Source organism: Bacillus rossius, chromosome 2 (genome assembly GCF_032445375.1).
Source record: "Bacillus rossius redtenbacheri isolate Brsri chromosome 2, Brsri_v3, whole genome shotgun sequence".
NCBI lineage: Eukaryota > Metazoa > Arthropoda > Insecta > Phasmatodea > Bacillidae > Bacillus > Bacillus rossius.
This window is the reverse complement of record NC_086331.1, coordinates 46,093,629-46,113,920: the sequence shown is the minus strand read 5'-3', so window position 1 is coordinate 46,113,920 and position 20,292 is coordinate 46,093,629. Positions and strand designations below refer to the sequence as shown.

At 36.9% G+C, this 20,292-nt stretch overlaps 1 protein-coding gene across 1 annotated transcript in view; it reads left to right on the top strand.

The window, feature by feature from the left end:
- The first annotated feature begins 1,659 nt into the window (after positions 1–1,659).
- LOC134529262 (WSCD family member AAEL009094) overlaps positions 1,660–20,292 on the top strand; it is a 489,539-nt gene continuing 470,906 nt past the window's right edge. The window contains exon 1 of the mRNA XM_063363161.1: positions 1,660–1,758. The gene's annotated coding sequence lies outside the window, so the exon portion shown is untranslated. The remainder of the gene's footprint in view (positions 1,759–20,292) is intronic.

Sequence of the window (20,292 nt, the reverse complement as noted above, 5' to 3'; positions counted from 1 at the left end):
ACTTCAGCTGCCGCTTGCTAGCATAGTCCACGAGTATATAACCAAGCCGAGACGTTAAATAGTTATGTATTATGGGCTAAAGCCCGTCACATACACTTTAACTCCCGTGCCAGACAAGCTGCTGTATCCCGTACGTTATGGGTGCAAAATACTGCTCCTACAAAATTGGGAGTGCAAGAGAAGTGGGTTGTCATGCATCACTATGTGCAGCAAATGTGCGGGAGGATCCGCTTTTTTTCTGAATATTCCAGATTCCGAGGATAAATAATAGGATCATGTCGAAGCCAAACGCACCAGCACCTCAATCAGAGTAGATTATGCAAAACGAAGGTGCGTTTCATAAAATACACTAATTTTTCAGTCATTCGAACACTATCTGTTTATTTATACACGTCCATTTTTAATTATAAAATTATTTCCATTGTATTATAAACGCCAAAGAAATTCTTAAATCTTTTAGTAAAAAATATATTATTATTATGAGTTTTAAAAACAGTTTTATGTTAGTAAAATTATATTAACTAACTATTTGAAACCTTTTATTGCTTTTTAAAGTTCTTCTGCAAAAACAGAAAAGTCTGCCATCAATACCGCCTCCATGAGACTGTCCATTGTTGAGTTAAGAGTAAGACATTTATTTATTTTTTTTTTATTTGGAAAAATCCAGGAGTGCGTACATTTATTTAAAATTTAAGGGTGTTACCCATGCAGGATAATTTGGGATTTTTCTGGGGAAGTGAAGGGGGACCCAAATAACTTATTTAAGGAGTAATAAGCTTTCTTATAATTATTTCCGACTCCAAATTTAATTTCCTTCTACTATAAGGAAACTATCAGATTTGAATGGCAACCTTAACATTATATGACGGAAAAACGAAGAATAATGTACAATGAAAATCCCGTGAGTGCTTTCAAGAATCTTTACTGAACAATTATCCTGAAATCATTTGATGTTATCATCTTCACTTTTCTAAAAAATACAGTTTAAAAACGACATTTGGAAATATAACTGCTCATCCTCTTAGCGTAATACTAAACGCGTTTCTTAAATACACTCTACTCTAATATGTTTAGCAGTTTTGAAATGCGTGTTTTTTTTAACCTTTGCACCGCGTATATGCCTTTAAATAATGGTAATGACGAGAAAATAAAAAGTCAACATGGGCATATCATGATTTGTGTCATGCTTATAGTTAAGTTTCCCCCTTGGGCACAACATAAAATAACTATTTTTTTTTTAATTGCGTGGTTTCGATGTTTGAGTGGTCAGTTCACTTGCGTCCCACTCAGAATTTTTCGCAAGTAGGAAACGTGGCGAAAGTTGAAGTGGCCGGTTTTTATCTGGGTACTACTGCTTCCTACCACACCAAATCATTCCACCATTACTCGATTAGCACCTCATCAACCTAAATCATGACTGATGACTTATATGTCGACGTTACGTTATGATCAGTTTATTAAATAAAATCTGCCTTCTCGTAACCAGCAACCGTCGGGGAGTCGGCGGCTGGAAGCGAGGATGTATTATTGATTGCGTGCGCATCCCGTGTATCTGAGTGGCGCGGGCAGCGCCCGCTCCCCTCCGTCTCTCCCGGTAAACCGTAGCAAGCGACACACCCTCCTCTACCCATGATCCCTGCGACTCACCCCTCTACAACATAACGCTCGCGTGCCGTCACACTGCGCCCGGTCAAACATCTTGTAGCACCGCCCGCCATGTAGCCGCTGCTCTCGCTGGAAGAAGGACACTGCCTTCAGGTGAGTGAAAATACTCCACGCTGGCGTTCATCGCACTTGTTTATTTTACTTCGTGTACTTGTGCACGTCTCCTTTTTCGCATGCGTAAACATAGAGTTAACCTATTCGAGTTCTTAAGGTATATTTGTTGTTTCTTTTCTGCAACTAAATTCCCCAGTGAAAATAATAAACTTAAATTAAAATATTCGCCATGAGAGGTTATCGTATGGACCTTCAGCTTGCGGCACGCTGTAGTTCGAGCGAAAAAAAAATTAAATCTCAAAATAATTATAAATTTAGTGCAAACCAGTAGGTAAGTGCCCACATAAAATTCTTTAAGAAAAATATATGCTATGACTAATGGGGCGTGTATATTTAACCAAATTCGTTTGAAGTGTAAAATTTTATTTATATATGTCTTTCAAAGAATCGGTTGTGGAATTTATTTTCTTCGCAGACCTCGTTGCTGAATAATGTAATTTTTTTTTACATTTACCAAACTTTAAAAGTACATAACAACTCTTTTTATTCTAATATATCATCTAAATTCTCATACAGGTACCAAGCCACTGTGATGACACAGTTTTCATTGTTCTACCGTAAGGTTGAAATTTATTTAACAAAATTTTTAAAAACAATTTTAATATTTTATTACTTTTGTTCCCCAATAATTACAATTATACATTACATAGATGTTCAATAATCACTAATAAACCAAATATAAATCCATGTAAAACGTAAAAATGTTTCGGCTGTCCTTAAAAACGATATTTGGTATCTTAGAATTGTTAACTTACGTTCATATATGAGCCGCAATTTGTGAGGGGAGTAACGTAAATTTTAATTCAGCTTGGTGTAAATTACCGACCAGCTTCAACTGGAGCTTGAATGTACGGCCTGCCGATTAGTGGTGGTGGATATAGGAATTTATAACAAAAAGATTAAGAAAAATTATTTGAACATGTGCATTCATAAACTTGCATTACTATTGACCCTAACACACTGACATGTGGACCTATAGTTGTAGCCGTAGATGACGTGGCTTCTCACACAGTAACATACTGTATCAACTGAAATTTTGCAAATTTTTTCATAACTGCTGCCAATTTATTGACTTTATTGACTGCTTCGAAGCATCTGAGACACAGGATGTGCAACAGCTTCCACGTGGCATGTGATGTGCAGGTGACAGTGTCTCGTGTAGTCGTGGTTGACTGGCCTGCGACACGGTCTCGTTAGAACGAAACGTGGCTGCTGAGTTTTAGTGCCGACTTAAGAACAGACAGACCGACAGCTGAGGACGAGTAAGGGGCGAGAGTGTTAGCTCTACTTTAATTATTAAGAGCACTAGCTTTGTGAACACCATGTGTGGTAGGGTGTCTCAATTCATAATGACCAAACTATATGAATTAGTTGTGCATTTCAGAAACAACAAAAAATTGTATATATATATTTTTTTTTTTTTCAAAAATCCCTCTTCAGGTGATATTTCCACACTTCGATTTTTTCACCCCAACTTTTCACAAACTTATTGGGTAAAATTACCAATAATCACATGTTCACTGGTCTAAGGTTACATAGATACAATTGCACCCTTCGAAAAAGCGTTTAGATTCACTGGTAGAAATTCTGATTTTCAATCTTCAGAGTTAGTTAAAAATTGGATTTTCTAGTTAAACATTAGAAAATTTCCAAAATTGATACTTACTATGATAAAAGTTTCACATTTACATGATTTAAAAATATAAATATTTTAATTTATTAACGAATAAATGCTTATTTCTTTCCCTCTATAAAAATTTTTAATTTGAACTACCTACTTTTATCTCCCGATCATTATTTTCTCTATACTACAATTTTTTTTAATACTCGCTAAAAAAAAAATTTTTTTTTAATCTGATAAGTTGTGCGTATTATTTTTCTTCGGGAAAAAAATTGTAAAAATGTACAAAATGTTTCACAAATTAAATTTTCGAAATTTTCAAATGCCTTAACTAATATTGGCTGTTTACTCATTCTTCCACACCTAGTTACGTACAAAGACTTAGCATGGCCTCTTGAATCACACACTGGTAACATCTCGGAGAATGACTTGGACTTAGGCATAGTCGTCATTTAATACTTGTTCCGACACATTCTGTCTAGTAAAGCTATTACCATCACACACTTGTTGCAATATTATTGTTTCATGACAAACAGTTTTCAATTAGTAGAGTTTCGCCTGGCATGATTTCTTTTTATAATGAAAAGGTTTGAGGTCGTGGCAATTTTCTCACTTTAGTGATTATGCGAGGTCCCAATGTAGGTACTTTCTCCCCTACCATCATACGATCACCAGGCTTGAAACCCTGCTTGAACCCTGAAAACCTTATCATAATATATTTTATTTGTTTATTTGCCTAGCCGATAATTTTGCTTAACTATCGTGGATAATTTTTGTTTGCTCAGACTTAACAGTGGGCAGTGGTGATCGCAATTTGGGCAGTTATTCTAGCAAAACATTAGTACCAGAAAGTGTAGTAAATGTGCTCCAATAATGCAGTTATTAGATCAACGTCCGTCAATTTAGTCCTATTTCTCAATGTCTTTTGAAATATTTACAGCCTTTTATGCGAAGCCATGTGATTTGTGGTAGTAAGGATTAAACTGTAAAAATACCCAACTTAGTATGTATAGGATAGCCGGTACGGGGACTGGCTTCTGGCTGTGGTGCCTGGTGCCGGTCCGCCATTTTGGATTGTTACGTCACGGACGCCATCTTAGATAACCATGGCCTTGAAATTTGACCTAGACTTTCCACATTTGCCCAATTCACCAAATCACTCAAAATTTCGCCAAAATCCGACCAAATTTCCAGTCTTTTGGGAAAAAACTTGCGCCAAAAAATGTCACAAAATTTGAAACATAAAGGTTTTTCTAATTCGAGGGAAAAATTCCCGTTTTGAGGAAAAAATTCCCGTTCTATTCCTCAAAATTTCAAATATTTGGTATTCAAATATCTCAAAAGACTATTAGTTTAGAAATAACCAAAATTCCTAAAAACGGCTTTCGAGTCTTAAGCCGCCGAGGTAATGACATTGATCGTAAACATTATCTCTTTAATTTTCAAACAAAAAGTGTCAAAAAAATTCCAGAAAATATAAAATAAATTTATTACTTAAAATGTTTAGTTACTTGATTTTCGTACAAATGTTCTTCCTTTTAGTCAAATGCGTGTCCTGTGTGTGTGAGTGTGTGTGTGTTGTGTGTTCATTGCTTGTAGTGTGTGTCCATTACGTGTTCATTGCATGTCCAGTGTGTGTATTGTATGTCAATTGCATGTCAAGTGTGCGTATTGTGTGTCCATTTCTTTTGTCGAATGTGCTTCCAAATATGTTTCCTTTTTTGAGTGTGCTTCCATTTTTAATGTTGTTTTGACTCGTGCATTATAGTTAATGGATCTTGTTTTAACTAGCATATTAATCGAGCGGTCACGGATATATATGTGAGTCCCAGACGAAAGGACTTTAAGTTTGTTACTGGCTACGACGGAGTAAGGATCACCTAATTTGACTAATCTGATACATAGGTCACGTAATTACTTTTTTTTAGATATTGATAGTTTCTTTACTATCTTTAACAGCGAACCCGATTACAGTTTTACCATCGTGTACGGGAATACTGACCGCAGCGACGACGTCGGTGAAGTAGATCCCGTTGCCATCGTTGACGACGTTGAAGCAGATCCCGTTGGCATCGTCAACGACAACCACGAAGGCCTTGATGGAATCTGTACCATCGACTGCGGAGATCTTATCAGCGAGGATGCAGATCTCAATGAATTGTTTATCATCGTCACCAACAACAATAGAGAAGACTTTAACTGGCGTGGTTCCACCAGCAAAAGAGATTTTATTGACTGAAGTGCTGCCTGTGCTGGAAACATCGATGAATGATGTTTTGACAGCGAAGGAGACTTAAATTAATTATAGGTGATTCTTCAAAAACTATCGAGCATTTATGCTGTGACAAGATATTATCGAACTACAGTAATGCTTGTCGACACGAGAAGAGAGGATGTGTTAAGAATACTACTCGCTAAATGTTTGGCTGTGAGAAATGCCATGAGTAGTTTGCCAAAAAAATTATATTGTAACGATTTATGATGGGGAGAAAACTGTGTTCGTAAGGAGTAGCATAGAAAAGTATTTCCAGCGCCAAGCTTCCGCAGGAGGTACCGGAGGTTCCGGGATTTAGGCTGTGGAATGTGACATCAAGGCGACCATCTTGGATAACAATGACCTTGACCTCAAACCTTGACCTTTGAAATAGACCTTCAAATTTGACCAAAATTGCCATAAATGACCCATAATTTGTCAAAATTTGTCCAAACTTCGCCAATATCCGCCACAATTTGCATTTTTTAGAAAAATCTTACACCAAACATCTCAAAAAATTTGAAATTTATAAAAAATCTTTATTTCAAGGGGAAAAATCATTGTTTTGAGGGAAAATTTCTCGTTTTAGTACTCAAAAATGTCAATAACTTGAAAATTCCCCAAAGTGGCTTCAATTCACAGGCAACAAGCCACTCTTAGCCACCGAGGTAATGGCCATAATAATTTGGATGCAATGGCCAAAATTTAATTTAGGACGTCACAATTGTAATTTTCGTTACAGCTGCCATCTTGAAAATCCGCGACTTTATGCTAGAAGTTCGGAATTTTTTAACATTTAAAAAAAAAAACAATCAAATTTTTATAAATTTATATTTTAGAAAACACCATTTTAATTTTCGTTTGGCCACCATAATGAAAATAATATATATATATAGGAAAAAATTAAAAATTTATTAAATATTAATTAAATATTATTAAATATTGTTTAAAACGCACTAAAATAAGGTGGTCCTCAGTTCGAACCCGCTGAGGGGGAAAAAGGCAAACGATCCACCTCTACGGAAGCCGCCGGCAGACTGCCATCCCACAACTAATGAAAAAGGTATATAGGTCACCAACTAGTGTGATGCCAAGTCCGCCATCTTATTTTTATCCGCTGGAGGCTGCCATCATGTTTACATCTGCTAGAGTACACTGCTACCACGTTAGTTTAATTTTTACCTACTAGAGTGCTTTATTTTAATTTATATTCTGTTTCCCTTTACCAATCGTGGAGTTTATTAATATTTACTATAAGAAAAACAACACTTGACAAAATACCTGTTCGACGAATTAAATATGTTGTCGCGCTGCCTATCATGGAGGTCATTATTTTCTTGATGCATTAAAAAAATTTCCAAACAGTTCATGTACAATGCTATATTTATAGGTCAGGTGTCTTCGGGCCACGAGACTAGGTCATTAAAAATGACAGACGTATAGGCTAGATACTTCCGACCCCAAGACCTTCTTCGTAAGCTAATATAACATAACTTATATCAAGTAATCAAGACAAAGTATTCGAACTGTTAAACCTAAAGTATCGATAAAATCACTTACAAGCAATTAGACCAACAAAACCTGTTTTTTGCGTACTAAAGGACCAAGAATCCCTGAAAAATGTTTTATCAAGTCCAAGAGGTTTTGAACCAGTAAATATTCAGTGCTACTCATATTTGACTATAGTAGTATAGGAATGTATTTCCGGGCGCACGGGTTCTGGGTGTGGTGCCGGTGCCGGTGTCCGCCATATTGGATTGTGACGTCACGGCGGCCATCTTGGATGGTTGTGACCTTGACCTTTGACCTTGACCTTGAATTTGATCCTCAAAATGTGTCAAAATTAGGCAAAAATTGCCCAAAATTCCTCAAAAATCGCCAAAATTTCCATTTCTGTGGAAAAAATTTCCGCCAAAAAATTTCAAAAATTCCACAAATTAAAAATTTCTCTTTTCGAGGGAAAAATTTCCCGTTTCGAGGGAAAAATTCCCGTTTTTAGTCCTTAAAAATCCCAGCGGCTGAAAATTCCTAAAACTGGCTTAAGCATCCTTAACTCAAGCCTCAGTTAAGCCATTTCTAGGAATAAGGATACCATGACCGCCATCTTGGATTATGTCGCCACCGTTGCAATTTCCGTTACGCCCGCCATCTTTAAAATCTTCATTTACTATCCGATTTTAATGAATTTTTTTTAAAATTTATAAAAAAATTCAATTAATAAAATTTTAATAAAAAATATTTAAAAAACATACGTTAACGACACGGAGCTCGGAGTCCTCAGTTCGAACCCGGTGAGGGCGAAAAAAAATAAAAATGACGACAGATCCTTCCACCACGGAAGTCACCTACAGACTAACCTACCACCACCAATAACAAGGTCAACTAGTATGATGTCATGTCCGCCATCTTGTCTTCGTCTGCTGGTAGCCATCATCATCTTGTTATCGTCGGCGAGAGTGCGCTGACGCCATGTTAGTTTAATTCTTATCCGCTAGAGTGCAGTAATCATTTATTATTGCTGTGTCACCCGCCATCTTGTCATTTGGCCGCCATCTTGAAAATCCATAACTATTTAGCTAGAAATTCGGGAAAAATTCCAAAATTCATTAAATAAATCACTCATTAATTTACAGATTGATTCGATCAGTTTCAGTCCTTGGTTCGATACCCGATCGATGCAATAATGTTTAATTTGATGTAAAAAAATAATAATTTCATTATTCCATGTTCAACATTCTTAAAGAGACATTAAAACCTTTACTGTCATCATCATCCTATAAGCCACCAACACCAACATATTGGTAATTCATAATTTTAATGCTAGAGATTCGGGAAAAAGTTCAGATATCATTAAATAAATTTCCAATCAATGTACTGATTAATTAGATCAACTTAGGTCCTTGGTACGATTCTGGACGATGAAAAAAATATCAATTTAACATAATAGTAACAGGTTCGAGGAATTAAACACCACAAGTTCTTTCACAAACATAATATTTATTACATAATTTCTATTCTACTACAGGATCACTTACGAAAGCCAGCAAATTTACAATCATTTAGTTCCGCAGCGGTGTGAAATGACTAATTCTTAGCTCCAATCGGTTTATACTAGACAGAGTCCAGCCAGAACCTTTACAGACATAGTCCACCTCTTCTTGACAGAGTTTCTGGATACCGTTTTTAACAGTTTGCTTCACATCGTTAGAACTGTAAATTACTGCAGCCGATGTCTTGAATGCACACTTCTTCACTTTGTCATCGAACGGATATGGCTTTCCATATATACAGTCCAACCACAAGTTATATTTCAAAGGTCCGTTTGTTGCTACATCATCAGTAAGCTGATTGATTATCTTCTGTCTGATATCGTCAAGAAAATTACAAATGTCCTTCGACTCACCGAACGTATTTAGATAATAGTAGTCTTTCAACGTTCCACGAAATGCAGACTGCGCCAAGTAGAAGCCATTATCGTTCACTTGTAATGCTCCGAACACAGTCTTAGGTTTAGTTCCATGTTCAGACGTCATAACAATCGGTTGCTGGGCATCTGTTCTTTTGGTTGTACGCTTTCGTGTCTCCAATCTAAAGCGAGGAGTCGAAATGTCGGCAGGTAGTTCAACAGTAGGAGCACAGACTCCACCTTTACATTTTTTTCGCATGATGTCGCAAACTGTCAATTCGAGTAAACCATTTAAGGCACTGATCACATCGAAACTTCATGCGAGAAGGATTCTTCGTACATTTGCTCCGCTCATGTCTTCGTGCATCATGGGAAAATGCGAACGACGTATCACAGTAGCTGCAAGGATACCGTGGTGATGAAGACGATCCTTTCAGACCCGATCCAGATACAGACGTTGCAACAGTAGTACCAATTCCAGGCATTCTCTTATGCACATCGATGCATCGTTGTTGCGACGAAACCTTTACTTTCTGCCGCACAGCAGGACCTTCGCATGCCTTCATGTGCGTTTTCATATTATCTTTTCTGGCAAACTGCTTATGACATTTCTCACAAACAAACATTTTAAGATATAGGTTCTTGGCACATTCGCTCCTCTCGTGTCGTCGAGCATTGCTGCTGTTTGAGAAAATCTTGTCACAGTAACAACACCGATGTTCGTTAGTTGTTGTCGATTCGGCATCCATTGAAGCCTCCATCGAGGGCGAAACGAAGTTCGTCGAGTTTTCCTGCACAGCCAGCACTACCGGCATTAAAGTCTCTTCTGCTGGTGGTATCGCGTCTGATGAAGTCTCCTCCAGTGTTGTCGCCGTGGTTTTCAACGGAATCTGCTCCTTCTCCGTCGTAGCTGTCGTCAAGGTTCCCGTAGTCGACGGTACAACCTCCATCGAGTTCGACGTTAAAGACGGTAAAGATGCCATCGAGGTCTCAAGAACAGATAATTGACACGACTTATGCACCAGAAGAAACAAACTAGACGATCCTTACACCGCCGACGTCAGTAACAAACTGAGCGATCTACTGTCTAGGACTCGCTTATATACATGCACCGTATGGAATAATACGCTAGTCAAATCAAGAACCATGTACATTAATACTAGAGTCAAATCTACAAAATTAAAAAAGAGGATCATTTGATCGAAAAAAAAATTCGATCTCTCCAATATACGCCAGGCTCCAAGAGCTACAATTCACGTCATCAGATCCATCTACATTTTGCTCCTATGCTTCTTTTGGCCATTAGCTGCAAGTGCTCCAACAGCTCCATCAGCTCCAACACATAATGTACGCAATGTACGCGCAATACATACAATTTACACGCAATAAATGTAATGATTACACAGTACACACAGGAAACGGAACGTACACACAGTACACACACACAGGAAACGGAGACGTACACACAGTACACACACAGGAATCTGAACGTACACACAGTACACACAGGAAACAGAACGTACACACAGTACACACAGGAAACGGAATGTACACACAGTACACACAGGAAACGGAACGTAAACGCAATTTACGCAAAGTACACGCAATGTACGCAATGTACGCAATGTACACAATATATATGCAATGTACACACAATGACTACGCTTCGTTCGCGCAGGACAAGCATTTAATGAAAACGAAGCACGTTTGGACGGAAATTCTATAAAACGAAAGCTCATTTAACGAAAAGGAGGCACATTCTCTCGTTCATTCAACTTGGTAGGATACGATCGTCAATGATAAGTTAGGATATAATCTCTCCAACAGTCTATGAATCCAACAGTTTATATTTCCATTAGCCATCGACTCCAACAGTCATTGGCTCCAACAGTCATTGGCTCCAACAGTCATTGCCTCCAACAGTCATTGGCTCCAACGGCCTTTTGGTTCATCAGCTCCAATGATATTTGGTTAGAATGCTACGACTCTAAGAGACTATGAGACTACAATTCTACGAGTGTACAAGACTCCTCCAACTACCTTCAAGTGTACAAAGCTCCAACTACTTCAGCAGCATTATGTTATAAGATTACATGACTGCTTGTTTACATAGCTACAAGTCAACGAGGTTACTTGGCTGACTACATGACTCTAACTGATTACAATAGCACCACTCAGTGGTGAGAGTTAGGTTATCTAATGCAAAGCAAATTGATGCAAGTAGTTCTGGCTGTCATCAACAGATGTAGCCACGTGTTGCTTGCAGGTGAATATTAATTAGTTATTTTATGTGGGAATGCGGGATGCTCACTAACGATCGCAAAAGAAGGAAGGCTTCGCTAGACACCAAGGAGAAGGAAGTTCGTCCATCCTGTTAGTGCTTCTTAGATTTCTCAGAGATTATTTGACTGAATAATGATATATTTTTTTTAAATTTCCACCTGATAAAAATTTACAAGTGCTGATTTATTGGCAGAATTTCAATAATTAAATGCAACCTTGAATAAAAAATGACATGACTCATTAAGTAAAAAATTCTTCATGCAGAGATCAATTCCTCATCAGTAACCAGAAGCACTCGGAGAAAACCATCATAAAATTAGCAAGAATAATCAGCAGCACACGGAGAAAACCAACAAAATATTGACAAGAATAATCAGGAGCACACGGAGAAAACCACCAAAATATTGACAAGAATAATCAGGAGCACACGGAGAAAACCGCCGCAAGTTTTCTTTGATATCATAAAATTTCAGGAAAAAATAGTAATAAAAAATTAAAAAAAAATAAAATAAAAAAAATTCATAAAATTCTGGCTTGTACTAGAACTCTATCTTTGTTCAACAATGAGAAGTTCACAAGCTAGCAGAATCTGTTTATGTATTTATTTTTTTTATTTTTTTTAAATTTTTTATTACTATATTTTCCTGAAATTTTATGATATCAAAGAAAACTTGCGGCGGTTTTCTCCGTGTGCTCCTGATTATTCTTGTCAATATTTTGGTGGTTTTCTCCGTGTGCTCCTGATTATTCTTGTCAATATTTTGTTGGTTTTCTCCGTGTGCTGCTGATTATTCTTGCTAATTTTATGATGGTTTTCTCCGAGTGCTTCTGGTTACTGATGAGGAATTGATCTCTGCATGAAGAATTTTTTACTTAATGAGTCATGTCATTTTTTATTCAATGTTGCATTTAATTATTGAAATTCTGCCAATAAATCAGCACTTGTAAATTTTTATCAGGTGGAAATTTAAAAAAAATATATCATTATTCAGTCAAATAATCTCTGAGATATCTAAGAAGCACTAACAGGATGGACGAACTTCCTTCTCCTTGGTGTCTAGCGAAGCCTTCCTTCTTTTGCGATCGTTAGTGAGCATCCCGCATTCCCACATAAAATAACTAATTAATATTCACCTGCAAGCAACACGTGGCTACATCTGTTGATGACAGCCAGAACTACTTGCATCAATTTGCTTTGCATTAGATAACCTAACTCTCACCACTGAGTGGTGCTATTGTAATCAGTTAGAGTCATGTAGTCAGCCAAGTAACCTCGTTGACTTGTAGCTATGTAAACAAGCAGTCATGTAATCTTATAACATAATGCTGCTGAAGTAGTTGGAGCTTTGTACACTTGAAGGTAGTTGGAGGAGTCTTGTACACTCGTAGAATTGTAGTCTCATAGTCTCTTAGAGTCGTAGCATTCTAACCAAATATCATTGGAGCTGATGAACCAAAAGGCCGTTGGAGCCAATGACTGTTGGAGGCAATGACTGTTGGAGCCAATGACTGTTGGAGCCAATGACTGTTGGAGTCGATGGCTAATGGAAATATAAACTGTTGGATTCATAGACTGTTGGAGAGATTATATCCTAACTTATCATTGACGATCGTATCCTACCAAGTTGAATGAACGAGAGAATGTGCCTCCTTTTCGTTAAATGAGCTTTCGTTTTATAGAATTTCCGTCCAAACGTGCTTCGTTTTCATTAAATGCTTGTCCTGCGCGAACGAAGCGTAGTCATTGTGTGTACATTGCATATATATTGTGTACATTGCGTACATTGCGTACATTGCGTGTACTTTGCGTAAATTGCGTTTACGTTCCGTTTCCTGTGTGTACTGTGTGTACATTCCGTTTCCTGTGTGTACTGTGTGTACGTTCTGTTTCCTGTGTGTACTGTGTGTACGTTCAGTTTCCTGTGTGTGTACTGTGTGTACGTCTCCGTTTCCTGTGTGTGTACTGTGTGTACGTTCCGTTTCCTGTGTGTACTGTGTAATCATTACATTTATTGCGTGTAAATTGTATGTATTGCGCGTACATTGCGTACATTATGTGTTGGAGCTGATGGAGCTGTTGGAGCACTTGCAGCTAATGGCCAATTGAAGCATAGGAGCAAAATGTAGATGGATCTGATGACGTGAATTGTAGCTCTTGGAGCCTGGCGTATATTGGAGAGATCGAATTTTTTTTTCGATCAAATGATCCTCTTTTTTAATTTTGTAGATTTGACTCTAGTATTAATGTACATGGTTCTTGATTTGACTAGCGTATTATTCCATATGGTGCATGTATATAAGCGAGTCCTAGACAGTAGATCGCTCAGTTTGTTACTGACGTCGGCGGTGTAAGGATCGTCTAGTTTGTTTCTTCTGGTGCATAAGTCGTGTCAATTATCTGTTCTTGAGACCTCGATGGCATCTTTACCGTCTTTAACGTCGAACTCGATGGAGGTTGTACCGTCGACTACGGGAACCTTGACGACAGCTACGACGGAGAAGGAGCAGATTCCGTTGAAAACCACGGCGACAACACTGGAGGAGACTTCATCAGACGCGATACCACCAGCAGAAGAGACTTTAATGCCGGTAGTGCTGGCTGTGCAGGAAAACTCGACGAACTTCGTTTCGCCCTCGATGGAGGCTTCAATGGATGCCGAATCGACAACAACTAACGAACATCGGTGTTGTTACTGTGACAAGATTTTCTCAAACAGCAGCAATGCTCGACGACACGAGAGGAGCGAATGTGCCAAGAACCTATATCGTAAAATGTTTGTTTGTGAGAAATGTCATAAGCAGTTTGCCAGAAAAGATAATATGAAAACGCACATGAAGGCATGCGAAGGTCCTGCTGTGCGGCAGAAAGTAAAGGTTTCGTCGCAACAACGATGCATCGATGTGCATAAGAAAATGCCTGGAATTGGTACTACTGTTGCAACGTCTGTATCTGGATCGGGTCTGAAAGGATCGTCTTTATCACCACGGTATCCTTGCAGCTACTGTGATACGTCGTTCGCATTTTCCCATGATGCACGAAGACATGAGCGGAGCAAATGTACGAAGAATCCTTCTCGCATGAAGTTTCGATGTGATGAGTGCCTTAAATGGTTTACTCGAATTGACAGTTTGCGACATCATGCGAAAAAAATGTAAAGGTGGAGTCTGTGCTCCTACTGTTGAACTACCTGCCGACATTTCGACTCCTCGCTTTAGATTGGAGACACGAAAGCGTACAACCAAAAGAACAGATGCCCAGCAACCGATTGTTATGACGTCTGAACATGGAACTAAACCTAAGACTGTGTTCGGAGCATTACAAGTGAACGATAATGGCTTCTACTTGGCGCAGTCTGCATTTCGTGGAACGTTGAAAGACTACTATTATCTAAATACGTTCGGTGAGTCGAAGGACATTTGTAATTTTCTTGACGATATCAGACAGAAGATAATCAATCAGCTTACTGATGATGTAGCAACAAACGGACCTTTGAAATATAACTTGTGGTTGGACTGTATATATGGAAAGCCATATCCGTTCGATGACAAAGTGAAGAAGTGTGCATTCAAGTCATCGGCTGCAGTAATTTACAGTTCTAACGATGTGAAGCAAACTGTTAAAAACGGTATCCAGAAACTCTGTCAAGAAGAGGTGGACTATGTCTGTAAAGGTTCTGGCTGGACTCTGTCTAGTATAAACCGATTGGAGCTAAGAATTAGTCATTTCACACCGCTGCGGAACTAAATGATTGTAAATTTGCTGGCTTTCGTAAGTGATCCTGTAGTAGAATAGAAATTATGTAATAAATATTATGTTTGTGAAAGAACTTGTGGTGTTTAATTCCTCGAACCTGTTACTATTATGTTAAATTGATATTTTTTTCATCGTCCAGAATCGTACCAAGGACCTAAGTTGATCTAATTAATCAGTACATTGATTGGAAATTTATTTAATGATATCTGAACTTTTTCCCGAATCTCTAGCATTAAAATTATGAATTACCAATATGTTGGTGTTGGTGGCTTATAGGATGATGATGACAGTAAAGGTTTTAATGTCTCTTTAAGAATGTTGAACATGGAATAATGAAATTATTATTTTTTTACATCAAATTAAACATTATTGCATCGATCGGGTATCGAACCAAGGACTGAAACTGATCGAATCAATCTGTAAATTAATGAGTGATTTATTTAATGAATTTTGGAATTTTTCCCGAATTTCTAGCTAAATAATTATGGATTTTCAAGATGGCGGCCAAATGACAAGATGGCGGGTGACACAGCAATAATAAATGATTACTGCACTCTAGCGGATAAGAATTAAACTAACATGGCGTCAGCGCACTCTCGCCGACGATAACAAGATGATGATGGCTACCAGCAGACGAAGACAAGATGGCGGACATGACATCATACTAGTTGACCTTGTTATTGGTGGTGGTAGGTTAGTCTGTAGGTGACTTCCGTGGTGGAAGGATCTGTCGTCATTTTTATTTTTTTTCGCCCTCACCGGGTTCGAACTGAGGACTCCGAGCTCCGTGTCGTTAACGTATGTTTTTTAAATATTTTTTATTAAAATTTTATTAATTGAATTTTTTTATAAATTTAAAAAAAAATTCATTAAAATCGGATAGTAAATGAAGATTTTAAAGATGGCGGGCGTAACGGAAATTGCAACGGTGGCGACATAATCCAAGATGGCGGTCATGGTATCCTTATTCCTAGAAATGGCTTAACTGAGGCTTGAGTTAAGGATGCTTAAGCCAGTTTTAGGAATTTTCAGCCGCTGGGATTTTTAAGGACTAAAAACGGGAATTTTTCCCTCGAAACGGGAAATTTTTCCCTCGAAAAGAGAAATTTTTAATTTGTGGAATTTTTTGAAATTTTTTGGCGGAAATTTTTTCCACAGAAATGGAAATTTTGGCGATTTTTGAGGAATTTTGGGCAATTTTTGCCTAATTTTGACACATTTTGAGGATCAAATTCAAGGTCAAGGTCAAAGGTCAAGGTCACAACCATCCAAGATGGCCGCCGTGACGTCACAATCCAATATGGCGGACACCGGCACCGGCACCACACCCAGAACCCGTGCGCCCGGAAATACATTCCTATACTACTGACTATGCACCTATAACGAAAAAACACACTTAAAAGAACACACAGTACACACACTAGACATATAGTACTCATGCACGTAACAAACAAAGTACACATAGTACAAACGCTGGACACACAGTATACATGAACAGTACAAACACAATACACAGCACACAGTACAAAAAGTACATTTTAAATGGACACAAAATACACACAGAGTACACACACTGGACACGAAGTTATCACTCAGTACACACACTAAACACAGTACACAAATTGGACACGCAGTACACTCAGTACACACTCTAGACAAACAACACACTCAGTACACAAAGTGCACACACTGGACACACAATACACATTCAAAACACAAACAAAGAGTACACACACATTACTCACAATAAACACATAATGAACACATAGTACACACAATGGACATGTAATAAACACACACTCAATACACACACACGCAGAACATGCAATGGACATATAATACAGACATTGAACATGCAATCGCATGAAAGTAAGCTTAGCTAGAAATCAGATTTCGTGAAATATTAACAATCACTATTAAATAAAAAAAATATTATTTATTATTCCTATTTATACTAATGAAGATAAAACAAGTTTATTTTTGGTATGCAGCCAGCTTCCGTTAGTTCTTTGAGTATGAAGGCTACTTCTTTGTAGTGCAAATAGTTTCCTGCACAAAGCTAAGCATGTATAAGTCTTAACCTGTCAACAATATGTTAGGATCTTCCCAATATGCGTAATCTATCTCTTCTGCTGCTGTATCGTGCATGTTTATTAAATATATATTTGATAATACTATCGTCCCACTGATCATGGTATCTTTTTCAGAATTATTTATTTTATTACTACGTTTCCATTGTTTTGTTTTCAGATCTTCATCATAATCTTCGATCTTGCCTGCTTTAAGTTTTTCTGCACAGTGTTCGATTGCTTTACCATCCTCAGGGTCACTGTCACCATCACCATAGAAGTCAGCGTCTTCACCTAGATTACTGTAAAACTCGAAATCGTAGACGTAGAAGCTTCTTCATCGTCTGAAATCTTCCTTTTAAATTGCAAATAATTATTCCAAAGTATGGAAGATCTACTTGATATGAGCTTAAATGTTTTCTCAATTTTTAAGTTGATGATACTTCAATAAGTTTCAGTCTTACTTAAAACGCCAGCATCCTTATATTAAAGTATTTTGTCGCGATCGGGAGAGCTAAGATCATAGTCACGCTCAACACAAGGAAAATTATTTACGCCAAGCAGCTCACTCTTCCTTAGTAAAGTGGCTTTATCAATGTCCTCTATCACTAAGTGAGCTTGGATTCACTTGTTCTGCTGTGTCTTTTTAAGCTTTCAATTCTTGTTAACATCCTGCTACGCAGATTACAGCTTAACAGTTTGCGTAGTGGGTTTTCAACACAATCATTCTTCTTGTGACGTCTAGAATTCCTTCTCAGGACAAAATCCTTGCTGTAGTATCTACAGCAATGTCCTTCCGATTCAGCTGCAGACAACAAACCAGGATCCATGTTAGCTTCTGTGACTAATATTAGATGCAAATTCAGATTCTTATTTAGAAACACATGAGTCATCCATCAGCGAGAATTTTTTTTTTTAAATTTTTAAATTTCGTGGCCAAATAGTTATGCTCATCAACAACAAATGTCGCCCCATGTTGCGTGGAGATAAACATTATTTGTTTTTCATGTTAGATGTGGAATTCTCCCTTTACATCGCAAGAGAAGTGCTTTGCTATACCTCAAGGAGACGGAAATTCGTCTTGCATGATTGTGATTTTCAACCGTCTTAAGACATATTATTTTATTGAATTTGTTTGAATTTTACTTGAAAAAACTTTGTAATTGCTGATTTAGTAAATGTTATTCACTAATTAAATGTATCGCTGAATAAAATTGCTTGGCTCATTAAGTAAAAAATTGTTAATGCAGAGATCGATTAGTCAGAAATAACCAGAAGCACTTGGAGAACATCAGCATATGTCTCGACAGGAATAAGGAGCACATGAAGAATACTATCAAAACATTGGCAGGAATAATAAAAATCGCACTGAAAAAACTAACGCACGTTTTACGAAATCAAGATCACAAAATAATAATAATGAAAATGAAAAAAGAAAAAATTACAAAAAAATGTTCTGCCAGCTTTTGAAATTGTCCTTTGTTGAGCAAGAACAAAGCAGAATTTTTTAAAAAAAATTCTTTTTTCTTTTTAATAATTTTTTTTGTTCTTGATTTAGTAAAACGTGCGCTAGTTTTCTCTGTGAGCTCCTTATTATTCCTATCATTATTTTGTTAGTTTTCTCCATATGCTCCTGATTATTCCTGTCAATATTTTGTTGGTTTCTCCACGTTCTTCTGTTCATTCATGGTGACGTTTCTGTTATTTTTTTACGTGTGCCCCTGGTATTCGTGCCAATATTTTGATGGCATTCTTCATGTGCTCCTGATTATTCCTGTCGAGACTTATTCTGATGTTCTCCGTGTACTTTTGGTTATTTCTGACTAATCGATCTCTTCATGAAATTTTTTTCACCTAATGAGAAAAGCAATTTTATTCAGAGATACATTTAATTAGTAAATAATTGTTACTTAATCAGCACTTACAATATTTTGATCAGGTGGAACGCAAATACACGTATCATTACTCAATAAAATAATATGTTCTAAGACGGTTGAGAATCACAACCATGCAAAACGAATTTCCTTTTCCTTGAGGTTTAGCTAAGACTTCCTTGTCTTGCGATCGAGAGTGAGCATTTCACATCCCAGATGAAAAACAAATAATATTTATCTCCACGTAACATGTGGCGCCATCTGTTGTTGGTAAGCAGAACTATATGGCCACGAGTCTTTCAAAATTGAAAATTAACACTTGTTGATGGATTATTCAAATTCGTATTTAAGTATATGATTCTAAATAAAATTCTGAATTTGCATCTATCATTAGTCACAGACGCTTACATAAAACTTGGGTTCTTGTCTGCAGCTGAATCGGAAGGACATTGCTGTAGATACTACAGCAAGGATTTTGTCCTGAGAAAGAATGCTAGACGTCACAAGAAGAATGATTGTGTTAAAAACCTACTACGCAAAATGTTAAGCTGTAATCTGCGTAGCGGAATGTTAACAAGATTTGATAGCTTAATAAATATAGTTTAAAAAACTAAAGAAAAATGCTTTTAAAGATTATCAAACTAAAAAGTAAAAAATAATTTTAAAATTTAATTTATGACAATAGTATATAAGCAATACTAGTATAAATGAGAAAAAAGCTTGAGGCGCTTTGTGCCATATTTTTTGTATATTAAGCGCCCCATGCTTTTTTCTCATTTATACTTGTATTGCTTATATACTATTGTCATAAATTAAATTTTAAAATTATTTTTTACTTTTTAGTTTGATAATCTTTAAAAGCATGTTTCTTTAGTTTTTTAAACTATATTTATTTTTAACTTTTTAGTTTGATATTCTTTAAAAGTATGTTTTTTTAGTTTTTTAAACTATATTTATTTTTAACTTTTTAGTTTGATATTCTTTAAAAGCATGTTTTTTTTAGTTTTTTAAACTATATTTATGTATAATTATCATAGGGAAATGAGTTACCGACACTACCTATTACCATCTGAGATAACTATTTGGAGTTGCAACGTCACAAAGAAATGGTAAAGTCTCTCCGAATCATTTACAGTTAGATGTATGGATATAATCTTAGAATTTACCGGGGAAAAAAAAAAAAAACATTTTTTTTTCGGCGTGGCCGGGAATAGAACCTACGATCGCTGAATCCGAAAGCTGACGTCACAAA